This window comes from Delphinus delphis, chromosome 12 (genome assembly GCF_949987515.2).
Source record: "Delphinus delphis chromosome 12, mDelDel1.2, whole genome shotgun sequence".
NCBI classification, from domain to species: domain Eukaryota; kingdom Metazoa; phylum Chordata; class Mammalia; order Artiodactyla; family Delphinidae; genus Delphinus; species Delphinus delphis.
In genome coordinates, this window is record NC_082694.2 from 31,782,562 (window position 1) to 31,797,696 (window position 15,135).

At 48.2% G+C, this 15,135-nt stretch overlaps 1 pseudogene; it reads left to right on the forward strand.

Moving 5' to 3' along the window:
• Positions 1 to 507: 507 nt before the first annotated feature.
• LOC132435357 (Golgi reassembly-stacking protein 2-like) overlaps positions 508 to 15,135 on the forward strand; it is a 48,522-nt pseudogene continuing 33,894 nt past the window's right edge.

Here is a 15,135-nt window from a genome sequence, read left to right on the forward strand (position 1 = left end):
ACTTTGCTGGACTCGAGGTAGTTTTCTCAGAAAGAGGCAAATCTGCCTGGGGTGGGGAGGTTAAGTGCTGACTCGTCGTTTCGGACAGAAGCTGCCTGGAGCCTTGGAGCACAGCTTTCCCAGAGCAGGTCCTAGCTAGAGCACCACAGGGTTTCTGCGCTCCGTCTGGACCCTGTCGCCCACACCCGCTATTTCAAAGTTCTCAAGTCCCCTCAAACCTCCTGCTCGACCACCTGCCCCCCTTCTCGGCAGCTGTCCTAATTTGGGGAGAAAATAGATCCAGCAGTCCCCTACCCCCCGGCTTCCATCAACATTCCACAGGTAGGCGTGGTGGCTCCCAGCTTCTCCTTTTCTCCTGTCCCCCTGGAGAAGGCTGGCTGCCGCGCCAAGCCAGCTCGCCTGTGTTCAGACAGGTGGCCGTGGAAAGCAGCCTCTGACAACTCTGGTTCTGTCTCGCTTGCCCTCTCCTGCTTCTCCACTTGCTCGCTCTTCTGGAAGCCGGCTGCCATGTCGGTCGGGAGCTGGCCCGTGCAAAGGCCCATGAAGCAAGGAACTGAGGGGGGCCTTGGGACAACAGCCAACAGGGGACTGCCGTCCTCAGTCCAGCGGCCTGTGAAGCACCGAATCCTGCCGAGAACCAGTGAGTGAGCCTGGCGGTGAAGCCTCCCTCAGTCCAGCCTTTGGGTGAGACCGTAGTCCTGGCCGACACCTTGACTGCAACCTCGTGAGAGACCCTAAGCCAGAGGACCCAGCTAAACCTGGCTAGATCCCCAACTCGCAGGAACTGTGAAATAACAAATGTTTATTACTTTGCTAAATTTGGGGGGGTAATTTATTACGCAGCTATAGAGAAGGACTACAGGGGCTCTCAGACTCGTCAATTTCTTAGCTCTGAAAAATTTGAAAAAAATTTGGGCATCCACGTAAGGTTGCCACCTTCTTAGTTTACAAAGTAAGTCCTGAAAAATGACAACCAATTTTTACTCCCATTGTTTTTATAAAAGAAAGATCATTTTACAATAGGTGATAGAGCATTTGACTAGTTGGTCTAAATTTGAATTACTCGAAGGTCGTTTTATTCTGCAAGGTCATCCCAACCAACATTGTTAATTCATTAAAAGCTACATTGTCCCTTAAAAAAAAACAACAAGGATCATTTTTAATTTTTATTACAGTGTTATTTACATACAATAAAGTCCATCCATTTAAAATTTGAGGAATTCTTATAATCCTAAACTCACTTCCATAATCCAGATATGGAATGGCTTCCTTGTCCTAAAAGGTTTCCTATGCTCCTTTGCAGCCAATCCCCTCCGAATATGGGCCCCATGCAACCTTTGATCTGCTTAAGAGGAAGGACATTTTAATATAACAAAACTTAGTCCAGAGCCCGTGCTCCGCAATGGGAGAGGCCACAACAGTGAGAGGCCCATGTACCGGAAAAAAAAAAAAAAAAAATTAGGAAGCATGTAATCTCAAAATAAAAGGCAACCAATAAACTGAGTGCATTTAAATGTATAAACCAAACTTTAGTTTTACATGGCCTTATGAATTTGTAGACTGAAGGCTTTTCAGCACCACTGTTCTGGCTCCCATCGGTATTAGATAAGCTAGGCTGCTTTAAGAAAGAGTCCTGAATACAGTGGTTTAAATAAGATGGAAGAGTTTTCACTCCTCACATCCTGTTCCAAAGGTAGGTGGGCAGTTAGGGCAGGTAGAGGGCTCCACTCTCCAAGGTCATCTGGGAACCCAGGCCAGTGAGCTGATCTGCCAACCTCTGTAAGTGACATCCTTCTCCAGGTCCAAAGCAGCTGCTGCAATCTCCTAGCCATCAGGGAAGGAGAGAGTGTGTCCACAGCAAGCATCTTGAAGGAAATAACCCAGACATTTAACACCTAACTTTTGCTGATGTAGCACTGGCCCAAATTAGTCAGACGACCAAACCTATGGGAGGATGGGAGGCAGGGAAATACAGGCAGTGCTGGGTGACCCAGTGCCCAGTTAACAGCTGGAGGATTCTACTACTGGCCAAAAGGAGACAGTTAGCATTATGCCCTCTCTTCCAAATTGTCAGTCTCTGCCTCTCTTCTGGTTCCGACTGTCAGCCTTTCTCGTGCTTCTCATCTGTAAAAATACCTCCTTGGGCCGCACGTGCTATGCTCTCCTTGTTAGCACCACAGCTCCCCCCATTTCCTCACACTCTCTTTCTCCTCCTGATTCCTATCCACTCCTCAACCCAGGCAATATGACTCTCCCCAACAGGTCTCTAAGACTCGTTTTTGTTGAATCCATGCTTTCCAGTGCTTTTCTTACTGGATGTTTCTTCAGCTTCTAACGTGTCGACCTTCTGTCCTGAATGCTCTCTTTGCTTCATTCATCTGATACCATAACCTCATGTTTTCTACATTCATTTAGTCGCTCTCAGTTAGTCCCTGCTCTGAATGATTCCCCTGCTGCCTTCTGTCACCTCTCAGCGTTTCCCAGGACACTACTCTCTTTTATTCTTTTCTCTATACACTCATCTGAGCAGATCTGCTCCTATGATAAGTCAGCTAAGATTGTGCTTGGCTGTATGGAACAGAAACCCAGCAAATGGTGGCCGATATAAGCAAGAGGCTTATCTTTCTCATGTAACAGGGAGTTTGGGGGCAGGCTGTCGGTCCAGGGCTGTCTGTGCTCCTTTTGTAGATCTGCTTTGCCAGCCTTAGTGTGTGGCTTTTTTCCCTATGGTGCAAGATGGCTGCCACATCCTCTGGCAGCACAACTACATTCCAGGCAGGAGGAAGGAGGACGGAATAGGGCAAAAGGCAAAAGGAGGATGCTAAGTCTGTCACATTTCATGAAAGCTAACTCGGGGGTCTCCAGAGCGCTCCAATTTCAGAACCGGATCCCATGGCCTCTTGTAACCAGGAGAGTGTCATGGGAAGTGAATGATCTAGCTGTACACAACGCAGATGTGAACAAAGGTGGGAGTATTAAGAATGAAGGAGAAGATGGATACTGGATGGGAAAGGAGCAGCGGGTGCCACCCATGACTTCAGCGCGTATCTGCTGACAATTCAGAAAACTGTATCTTCTATACAAATGGCCAATAAGCACATGGGACAATGCTAAACATCACTAATGATCAGGGAAATGCAGATCTAAACCACAACGAGATACTACCTTACACACATTAGAATGGTTACCATGAAAAACAAAGAAACAACAGAAAGCAAGTGTTGGTGAGGTTGTGAAGAAATTGGAAACCTTGTGCATTGCTGGTAGGAATGCAAAATGGTGCCTCGCTTGTGGAAAACAGTATGGCAGTTCCTAAAAAAGTTAAACATGGTATTACCATATGATCCAGCAATTCCATCTAGGTATACAACCAAAGGAATTGAAAACAGGCACTCAGATAGATATTTGTACACCCACGCCCATAGCACCATTATTCACAATAGCCAAAAAGGTGGAAGTAACCCAAATGTCCATTGACAGATGACAGATGAATGGATAAAAAAATGTGGTATAGATGTGCAATGGCATGGTAGTATATCTTAAAAAGGAATGAAGTTCTGATCATGCTACAACATGAATAAACCCTGAAGACATTATTCTAAGTGAAATGAGCCGGACACGAAAGGACAAATATTTTTATGATTCCATTTACATGAGGATCTCAGAATAGGCAAATTCATACCGACAGAAAGGAGAATTGAGGTTACCAGGGGCTGGGGGGGAGGGAAGAGGGGGGAGTTATTGCTTAATAGGTACAGCATTTCAGTTTTGCAAGATGAAAAGAATCTTGGAGATAGATGATGGGGGTGGTTAGACAATAATGTGGTGAACGTATACATAATGCTACTGACCGTCCACTTAAAAATGGTTAAAAGGGTAAACTTTATGTTATGTATATCTTACCACCATAAAAAAATCCTTATCTTCAGTTTTGAGCTCCTTTGAAAAGACCCGTTTATTTAGGCGCTAGACATTTTCATTTGGGTACCTCACCTCCAATTTTTTTTTTTTTTTGCGGTACGTGGGCCTCTCCTGCTGTGGAGCACAGGCTCCGGACGCGCAGGCTCAGCGGCCATGGCTCACGGGCCCAGCCACTCCGCGGCATGTGGGATCTTCCTGGACCGGGGCACGAACCCATGTCCCCAGCATCGGCAGGTGGACTCTCAACCACTGCGCCACCAGGGAAGCCCACCTCACCTCCAACATTTTATGCTCAGAACTGAACTCATGAAGTCCCACATGGGGCTCTCAGCCCTTTGAAATCACATACGCTAGCTCAGCCACTGGCCCGCAGAGCTTCACACGGCACCAGGACAGGAATGTCTGGAGAGGTTCCAGCCTCAGCCACGGGCCCATGGGAACCAACCTCCTTGGTAACGCTTGGCTCCTTGGGGCCAACCCAGGTTACCTCCCTTCCAACAAACAAGCAACTCCTTCCTCTTTTCCTGCTGGCGAGTTCCTCCTTGGAGTTCTTGGTGTCTTTTCCTGATAGGATCTTCAGAGAAGACCATCCAGTCCATGCTGCCAGGTTTAGGACAAGTGTCTAGGTTCTCCTTTGACACACAGTGCTGCCTCTTTCCAGAATGCTGCCTATCGTGGGCTGTCAGAGAGGTGAACACCTTGTCCAGTCTCCCAGAGGTCTGGCACACCCTTTCCACGGGACTGGGGCTGACCTCTGACACGATGGGTCAGCCAGCTTCTGTCCTGGTCGGCTCTTATGCCCAGACCTGCTGTTAAATACGTTGACTGTGACCCCAGCCTAAAGCTGCGGGGACTACTTTGCAAACGGGAGGCCCACTGACTCCTGTGAGAAGAAAGATTTTCCCCAAGGGGACTTGCGGTGTCTGTCGACATAGGAGAGAGTCCGGCATAATGTTAAGGACTTCTGCTTCGCCTGGAATTTCTACACACACACATGAAAGTAATTCTCAAGTTGAATGATCTGAAAACCATTTGGGGGAAATGGTAATTAAGAGTGACAATGGGGGCACATTTATATTCGGGGGGCATTTCTGGCTGTATCAGGCATGGGTGTCAGCTCAGGTACAGATATGATCTTGTTTTTACTCCTGGAAGCCTGACTGGAGAGTGTATCTGTTATCTATTGCTGGGTAACAAATAACCCCAAACTTAAGGACTCAAAACAATATTTATTATCTCCCAGTTTCTGTGGCTCAGGAATGGCTTGGCTGGGTCCTCCGGCTCCTAAGCGGCCATTAGGGTTTCAGCCGGGGCCACCGTCATTCTAGGCTCCCCTCCCCCCACCACGGCAGGATCCTCTCCCAAGTCAGTGTTGTTAGCAGGATTCAGCTGGTTGATGGCCGTTGCCCAGAGGCCACCCTCAGTTCCCGGCCATATGGGCCTCTCTGTGGGGTGCAGCTCACAACATGGTAGCTGATTCATCAGGGTGAGCAAGCTAGACAAGCCAGAGAGACAGAAAGAGTGAGCTAGACGGAAGTCACAGTCTCAGATCTAATTTGGAAATGACAGCCCATCCCTTTTGACTCTATTCTCCTAATTAGGAGTCTGTCACTAGGTCCAGCCCACATTCAAGGGGAGGAGGCTACAGGAGCATTGGGGGGCAGGGGGTCATTGGGAGACATTTTAGAAGCTGCCCGCTACAGAGTTCTCTTTCCTCTGAGCGTATGTTATCTTGCAGGGAACTTCGATCGTCAGTTGAATCAGTCAAAGGCTAGGAGGTGGATAAATAAACTGACAAATCTCTGAGCAGCTCTCCACGCCTTTGCAGCTGTCTTTTCCACTCGGGTTGATTTCAGTGTTTTTAAGAAAAGTGACGAGATTGCAGACAGGGTAGTGGAAGGACCAGGCTTCCTCCCCGGTCTTTTAGGAAGGAGAGAGCGCTGGTTCTCAAGGCTGCTTCTCCTCTCCTTGTCTGACTAACTCTCTGTGGTTTGGCTTTGCTCTGCAGTTTTGTTTACACGGCTGGGCAAGGAGGATGACTTAACCCACCCAGACTGAAATCAGGGCTGATTTCAAAGTGAACCATCAGTCAAAATAAGGCACAACCAACATAACGAGCAGATATCCGTGTCTTTGCTACAGAGGCACCAGGACGACGAATCATATTCTGTGCCTTTGCGTGTGCTGTTCCCCATCTGCGATGCCCTCCCCACCTCGCCTATCCATCCTGCCAGATGCCCCTTCATGAACCTTCCCCAGGATTTCTGTCCACACAGCTCTTTCTCTTTCTTCACTTAAGTTTAAGAGCAGCTAATGTCTGTGCCACCCAGCTGAGCTTCTGGGTACATCCTGCCTCATGGGGTTCTTTATTTCCTGCATGTGGGCTTTATGCCCTGGCTCCAACGAGATGTAACCTTCTTCTCCAGGGCAAGAACTGTTGTCCAGTTCTTTCACACCCGCCGTGGTACCCAGCCCAGGGTAGAGCTCGTTGATACTTGAGGTCAGAAGCCTGGTCAGATCTTATATTTGGAGGCTCCCAAGCTCCTTGAACAGTGCCTGTCCACGCATGGCAAGACTTCGCTCAATAAATGTAAATTTTATGTTGGTGTCTATGACATTCGCACAGATGGAGCTTGGAAGGGGATGGAGGGGACCGCAGTGGTGGTGTGGGCGGAACCTGCTGTCACTCAATGCCCACTCTGCTCACTTCACACTTATGACCTTGTCCATCGCACTCAGGGCCTCTCGTCAGACCTGCTCCCCTTGGGCGGTGGGCTGTGCTGTCTGCGTGGTGATGCCCAGTCTTGAGAAATCTCTCCAGCTAGGCAAAGGGTATCTGGATCTTTACTTCTGGGCAAGAAACCCTTTCCTCCCCTTCTTTTGGAAAGAGCAATTGTTTTTCTGCTTTGAAGGAAGCCCAAGGAAACTGTGCGCGGGAACCGCAGGGAGGAGTTTGGTCATTGTTCAACGGTCGCCCTTCGACGGCGCAGCTCAGGTGCTGACCAGGATCCTGGGCGGGGGTGGAGCTGACAGAGGGATTGGCCCCCAGCAAGGCTCATGCTGTGGATTCCCTCCTCAGCTCTGCAGTTCTAACTCAAAGGACAAGGCTGAACGTGTCCTGGTGCCTTGATTTGCCCCTCAAAACAGGAGGCGGTGTGGTCTTTCTGGTGGAGCCTCGTGTCTCCTGTGAGCACTGGGGATCCTGTGACTGCAGATGAGTCTGGGGTCTGGGCTGGGCTGAGGGACAGTATTCCTCACCTTCTTCTTCAACCAGCACCTATAACCAGCGTCTACTGGGCACCTGCTTTGGGGTGGTGGACAGTGAAAATGCAAGGTCAGATACGGCAGGTCCTTGCCCTGGAGGAGCCCTTGTAGCCTAAGGGGAAGAAAAGGGGACATCAGAGGTTTGCATCCCCCTGGGTGCTGAGAACCTTGAGGAGGGGCTGTCTCTGGCAGGAGGCATCGGGGAAAGTGAGAAGAGCCCACGCTTAAGCTGAGTTTGACAAACAGGAACCAGTTACTTGGGGAAGACGATTTTTGGTAGAGGAGGCGTAATGTGTGAGACGGGCCAGCGGGACGGAACTTCACAGTGTGTTGAGGGATGCGTGCTGAGTTTGGCCTGCCTATAGTATGAGGGTTTCGAGCAGGAGTGAAGCAATCAGCCTTGGATTTTATAATGATCACTGTGCCTGGTGAGGAGGGGGGCGCTGGAGGGGCCGGGATAGCAGCGGGTAGGCAGGCAGAGGCTCTGTAGTTGTCCCCATCCCCGTGAGGGAATCTGGAGAGCAGGCGACCACAGAGGAGACATGGGGGAAATTGGCCAGAGTTCCTGCTGGTGGTTATGTGTGTACACGTGTGTATGCGAGTGTGTGCGAGTACACATGTGCATGTGTGTATGTGCGTGAGAGCATGTGCCTGCATAGGTGCATGCATGTGGCTGTGGGTGTGTACATGCATGTAGAGATACATGTTTGTGCAGGTGTGTGGGGACTGGCGGAGGCATGATAGAGAGAGCCGGGGAACCCACATTTGATGAATTTGGTATTATAGTCTTCATTTTCCATTTGAGTAAACTAAGACTCCGTACCTTAAATGATGTCCTTTCTTCATTCAATGAACATTGAACCCTCCATTTGGGGGGCATATTTCACATATTTTGCCACTTTTAATCCTGAAAGAAACATTATAAAGGAGTTACTGTTATTTCCCCATTTTATAGATGAAGAAACAGGCTCAGAGAGAGAAAAATCCTGATGAGATCGACCTGCGTGTCATGGATTCTACATGGAGTCCGTGGGAAACGTCAGCTGGGACTTTTCCAGACTGGTGGGATTCTCATTTTGAATACCCAGATTCTCTCCTCATCCCTTTTTTTTTTTCACATAAAGGATGATATGAGTGCTTTTCAGAGCCCTCCAAGGATAGGCAAGAAAGACTGAGGGGACCAGTAAAGATTTCTTAAAACAATACGAAATATATGTGCATACAATCCTCCCTAAGGCAACTTCCTCTAAGAAAAAGTCCAAAGCAGTGAATGGGCGGTAGGGGGAGGTCCACAGGGTTGCTGTTTGCTGCCGAGTTTCCTTCCTTCTGTTTTAATATCAAGCCTGAAAGTCTGATCCATGTTAACACGATGTTCCCTGGAAGGAAGAATGGTTGTGATATACGCTGTAAACCAGCACTTCCAAATTTTACTGTGTATGGGGGCCACCTGGGGCTCTCGTTAAAACACAGATTCTGATTCAGTGGGTCTGGGTGGGGCCTGACAGTCTGTGTTTGTCCTGTGCTCCCGGGGATGTCCGTGTGGCCACATGGCAGGATTTGCACCACCCTTTGAGGAGAAAGACTGAAAAGGAAACAGAGTCAGGGGTACCTGTGGTTAACGAAGAGGGGAGCATGGCCAGGAGCCTGAGGGAGAAGAGAATGAGTTTTGCTTTGAATGTGTTGTGTTTGAGGCACAGATTCTTCCTGGGGGAAATTGTGTGGTGATGACTAGTGGGGGTCAGAGTTCAATGAAAGTCAGCAAGAGGTCAGTGAGAGGTCAGAGTTGAGGACCCAGATCTCCATCATCTTGGGGGCTGTCGTGGACACCTTGGGGGAAACAAAGTTGCTAAAGGAGGGAGAGACAGAGTTCGGGAAGAGCAAAAGTAATCGGGCATAGGGTCTAGGACGAGACGTTTAAGAAGAGAAGAAGGGAGACCAGTGATGACCCTGACAAGTATGGTCAAAATGTTAGGAGAACAGCCAGCAGGGTTGGGTGACAGAAACCGGGCGAGAAGAAAGTCAGGAGGAGAAGGGGCAGAGCTGGGTCCTCTGTCCCCCCAGGCCCCCACTCCCATTCGTCTCCTGGGAGGAGACGGTCGCCCTGCAGCAACAGTTCTGTTGCTTTCTGGACTCTGGTTGGGTTCAACCAATGGGGTGCACTGGGGGGGGTGAGGGGAGGAGGCAGGTGAGCGGTGTGTGTTCCCTCGCCCTTACCCTCCACCGCAGGCCCGCGGTCCTGCAGCTCCCACTGGTTCTGGTAGCTCTTCTGTTACTGGCCCCAGCATTCTGCACCGTTCCTTGTGAATTTACAGAGGTGTAGGGTGGTTTGGCAAAAGCCCCTAAGCTGGTGTGTGCCATTTGCGTTCCGTTTGAACCACGACCAATAGCGAGGGGATGGGCGACAGTGCTAGATGTTCTATGAGGGAGACTGGGACCAGGATGTAACATTTCACAGTTGAGAGCTCTCCTTGTTTCCCTGGAGCCATTTCCCAAAGATGCTGGGGAGGGTGAGTTGAGGATGGAATGAAACTGGATGAAGTATAGAGTACAGCAATTCCCCTACCTACGAACCTTCAAGTTGCGAACTTTCAAAGATGCCAACGTGCCTTTGCATGTCCAGTCATGTAAGTTAGTTCCCGTGTCTGGCGTACATCGTCAGGTGCGTGTATCCTCTACAAGTGGTTGTGCTTTTGTGTACTTTACTGTACAGTACAGTATAGAGTACAGTAGTACAGTGTCTTTATTTCAAGCCCAGGCAGTTTGGAAGCAAGCGTAAAAGCAGCGATGAGGTAGCTGGTGCTGCTAAGAAACGCCAAGCGATCATGATGGAAACAAAAGTGGGGGAAGAAGAAGTAACTGAAGACCCAAAGAGATTTATGACGCAGGAAATGGCGAGGGGATTTTCTTTATGTGAGGAGGCACTATTAGGGCACTGTTAGGCACCGTGAGTTTTTGAGGCACAGGACCTGAACGTAGAACTGCACATGAAGGTTGCAGCAGCCGTTCAGAATGCAATCCAGTGCTACCGTGTCATCTATGACAAGAAGAAAAGAGCTACTACCCAGACATCACTGGATCGTTTATTCAAGGGAGTAGATAGAACTGAATCCAGCAAGGAACCGGAACCTGTGCCATCCACGTCAGGCGTGAGTGAAACTGCAGCTTGCCCTCATCTCCTATTGCTGACGATCCTTCAGCTCTACCATCTCCCCCCTCCTCTCCCTCCTCCAGTCAGTAACTCTTCTTGCCTCTTCGCTGATGCCAGCCCCCGTATGCCAGCTGTTGTCCTGTACTACTGTACTTTTCAGGGTACTGTACTGTAAGATTAAAAATGTTTTCTTTATTTTTTGTGTTTGTTTTTTATGTATTATTTGTGTGAGAAGTATTATAAACCTATTACGGTGTTCGTTGTGTATTATTTGTGTGAAAAGTATTATAAACCTATTACGGTGTTCGTTGGGTACCTACTTCACTGGACTTAACGAAAGGGCTCTCGGAACTGAACCTGTTTGTATGTAAGGGACTCCTTCGAGAAGCTTGGCTTTGAAGAGAGTGAGGGAAGCAGGGCCGTAGCTGGAGGAAAGGCTGGGGTTGAGGAAGGTGATTTTAGGGCTGGAGAACCTGGAGCACATTTACAGGCAAATAGGCAGGTGCTGTCAGACCGGGAGAGATTGAAAATTCAAAAGAGCGAATAAATGATGCGTGGAGGGATCGCAGCAGTCCGAGGCCTCAGGATCCACAGGACATCGAAGACTCAGCTTCATAAAGGAGGAGACATGTTTCCTTTGTAACGGATAAGGAAGAAGGGATGGGTGGGTGATGAAACGGGGAGTTTGTGGAGTGAGGGAGCATTGACACACCTCCCCTTGGAGGCTTTGATCTTCTTCCTGACAGAGGAGGTTGATCTCTACCTGAAAATGAAGGGGCGGGGGGTGGGGAGAGAAGTTTAGAAAAAGCTGCTGTAAGGAGGGAAACCAGAAACATCTGGAGAACAATGAAAGGAGGGGTAGCAGCCAGGAGGCCTTTTCTACATTCTGTGCTCACCACGTGGGCCACACTTTGTGCACCGGTCCGTTCTCTCTCCCCTCACAGTGGCTTCTGCGGCAGCATTCAACACTAAGTGCACTGTCATTGTGGGGTCTCTGGCCTTTGTGGGGTAATTACTCGTCTTTCGGGATTTCTCCCCGCTCCCTCCTCTGATCCAGCATGGGGTCCGGGTGCTGCGTGTAGCACCTGAGTCCTCATCAGGTCTGCTTGCCGGCTGTGGCTCTCAGGACGAGGGTGCACCACCCGCTTCTCAGCTCTGTGGACGTCCGTCTACATCTCGCATTTGGCTCAGCTCGCCGTGGCACAAATCCTGCCTGGTCTGGAATTACAGAGCCAGTGCCTACCTCTCTCTCACCCCCTTTAGAAAGGGAGAATCTGACTGGCTCAGCCCAACTAATGGGTTGGTTTCTCCTGGGCCCGGTCTCCACTGGTGTTTCAGGTAGCTCTGGCGAGGACAAGGCGGCCACATGGTACAAATATGGGCCTATAGACTCACCCTTCACAAAAATTGTGGTTGGCATTCAAGCAACTTTATATAAGATGCTCTTAATGAGATTAACACCCTCGAAAGAGTTTTGTGCGTTGGGCTTTGGATTGATGCGAATGAAATTGTTTCAGGAAAATTCCTTTGGTTACTTTTCTGGGACGATGAAAGCTTCCTAAGGGATAACAGGAAATTAACTAATTGCTCCCCAAAGATACTTCACCATGAGGTGGAGAAAAAGAGTGAGATTTCTCATCATTATGATTATTTTATGACCCCAACAGGCAGATCTGACTGGTGGAGACATCTATTCAGAGGCTGAGGTGGTAAAAATAGAACCTGGGCGTGTTCATTACCAACGCCTGCCCAGAGCTTCTGTGCTTTAGGCAGAGAAAGCCTCAAAGCCCAGAGAAGAGGCTCCGGCCTCTTCCTAAGGCACAGTGGTGAGGTCTGGAAAGAGCTCGGGATTCGGAGTTGGAGTATCTTGTTGGAATCCTCACTCCGCTCCGTATCATTTCAGGCAAATCTGTATCTCGCTGAGATTACAATTTTCAAGAGACAACATCCCTGGGTGGATAAGACATTGGGTTCAATTCACACTAAGGTGTGGCTGACGCGTTACTCAAACTTTTCCCTGGAGCCAGTTCTGACTCTAAGAAGGGCACTAAGCTCTGAAGAACAGAAGTAGAGGAAATGCCACAGAAAGAAGAGGTCGGTAAGTCTAAAGGCCAGATATTCTATTAGGGAGATTTCTACCTGCTTAGCATTGAGTTGATTATTCTCAAGCCTGGCTGCATAGGCGTGGTGCTCAGTGGCGCGCCTCAGTGAAGAAAGCCATCACTTGGAATGTTTGTAAAGGGTTTGTCTCTGTCACGGGCTTGAAAATCTGGGCTCTGTTTTCCATGAGATACTTGCCGACCTTTCCCCTCGACTGCCCACACCAATCCTGTTTGAAAGAGACAACTCTGAACACTGTCAGTGCTCAGCTGTGACCCTTCAGCCTGCTGACCCATGAAGGTGTGTGTTCCCTCCATAAATGGCCAGGTTCCCTGACTTATTGTTATTTTTCTTTTTTGAAAAATATTAATTTATTAACTTTATTTTTGGCCGCGTTGTGTCTTTTAAAATATAATTTTATTTTATTTTATTTATTTTTGGCTGTGTTGGGTCTTCGTTGCTGCACGCGGGCTTTCTCTAGTTGCGGCAAGCAGGGGCTGCTCTTCGCTGCAGTGTGCGGGCTTCTCATTGCGGTGGCTTCTCTTGTGGAGCACAGGCTCTAGGCACGTGGGCACGCGGGCTCTAGCGCGCAGGCTCAGTAGTTGTGGCTCACGGGCCCAGCCGCTCCGCGGCATGTGGGATCTTCCCGGACCAGGACTCCAACCCGTGTCCCCTGCATTGGCAGGCGGATTCTTAACCACTGTGCCACAAGGGAAGTCCCGCTATTTTTCTTTAAAAAATAAAAACAAAAACCCGGGAAGCCTCCTTCGCCAAGCAACAACAACAAAGAGACCCCACTGGGTCTGTTTCTCAAGGAGACGATCCTTCATCAAGTCTCACTGCCACATGTATTTCTTTTGTAAAAGATTCCTGACTTCCTGTCTCCCCAAGGACTCTGTCAGGATGATCTCACCTTCTGAAATTGGCAGGGAATAAGCCTTCTGATTTCATTCTAGTTCAAGGACAGAAAGGTGGTTGTTAAGCAGAAATTGTCCAGTCAGTAATCAGACAAGCCCAGTCACTTCTTCTCAAAAAGATTCTGGCCAGATGCTGGAGGTACTTTCTGCAGGCAAGATTGACCTTGAACACACAGACTCCTATAAGAGCCGGAAGTCCTGTTTCTTTTAAGGCCTGGTTGCTTTCGAGGGCCTCTGTAAAGGAAAAGGAGACCTGGGAGGAGTGGACAAATGTGGAATCTTTCCTATTACAAGCACATAGAAATGCGGGATAAAATGAAAAGCAAATTAGTCCAGTTGCTGGAACTGAAGAGGTAATGGAGAAACAGCCGGAAGTGGTGAGTGGTGCCCTAGCTAGCGAGGGGTGTGAGTGTATCTGTCTGTGCTCTTATTAGACTGGAGTGGGGCCCATGCAGAGATGAGAGTGAAGGCCTTGGGCCAGTGCCAGCCAGAGGCCTACACAAGGAAGGAAAAGGTGGGGGGCTTGCAGGGCTGAACTCTCCAAGAAAGGAGGACTAGGAAAAAAAATCCAGTCGTTGATTAAGGAAGATGCCAAGAAAGTTTGCTTCTGCCTGGATTCTGGGTGAAAAAAATTAAAGCCTTCTGTGAAAAAGTGAAATCCCAAGCTTCCGCTTTGAGAGGTTCTGGAGACAATGTACGCTGTCTATGAATTGGGGACATCCTAGATTAAAAAATGCATGTAAAGAGTAGTCCTGGTTATGTTACTGTTAGGACACATGCGGACACAGATGAAAAGTCACTCTGGTCCCAGGAGTTTTCCATTGAAAACTCAAGCTGAGTTAAAGATGATCTTTCAGCAAAAATTTACAAAATACCTTATGGAAAGATCCAGCATGAACAGGAATTTGCAGATGCAGCAAGCAGGAGTGTCAGCAATCCCCACCTTGAGATCATAGAAAAGCAGTCTGAAAGAGACCATAACTATAGGGATGTTGACATGATTAAAGACATAAAAAGAAAAAATAGAAGCCACAATGAAAGAATAACCATTATGAAAAAGAGTGGGAGTAATACTGATAATACAATCTATTTGTGCTCGTGTTCAGATTTAAAAATAAGTAGACTTAAACTGAGGAAGATGGGTTGCCGCCAACCAACCAACCAACCACCCAACCAACAAACAAAATAACAAAAGCCAACAACATCTCCTCCATTTCCTCCCCAAAACTCAAAGTACAAAAAAAGCCTCCGAAAGCCATATCTTGGAAAGAGAAAATGGGAGGCCCTCATTTTGTCCTTGCATATTTCAACCCACTGAAGCTTAGCATGGTTTATACACTCTTGTAGACTGTACCAGTCAGCACTAGGTTTATCATCAGGATAAGAATGCAGACACTAAACTTGGTTGCCTACGACACCAAAATAATCTTTCTATTACAGTATGATCATGGAGAGAAATGGAAATAATTTTTCTATTACAGTATGATCATGGAAAGAAATGGAAATACTGGGCCAGTAAAGTTCCTGTGAGCAGCCCCATATGATCACACAGTAGAAGAGAATGAATAGGGAATCTGAGTGGAGTCATGAGATGGGCAAAGGAAGTTTAAAAAAATCGTATAATTGTACAATTCAAGCATATGGGCTAGAGAACTTGGGCACGGGACAAGGTTTCATAGTTTCATAGTTTTTTTTAAATGTTTCACAATTAAAAAAAACCTTAAAATTTAACCAACAATAAAAGGTGTGGGCATGTGTGTGGGGAGGGAAGAAGGACCCATATGG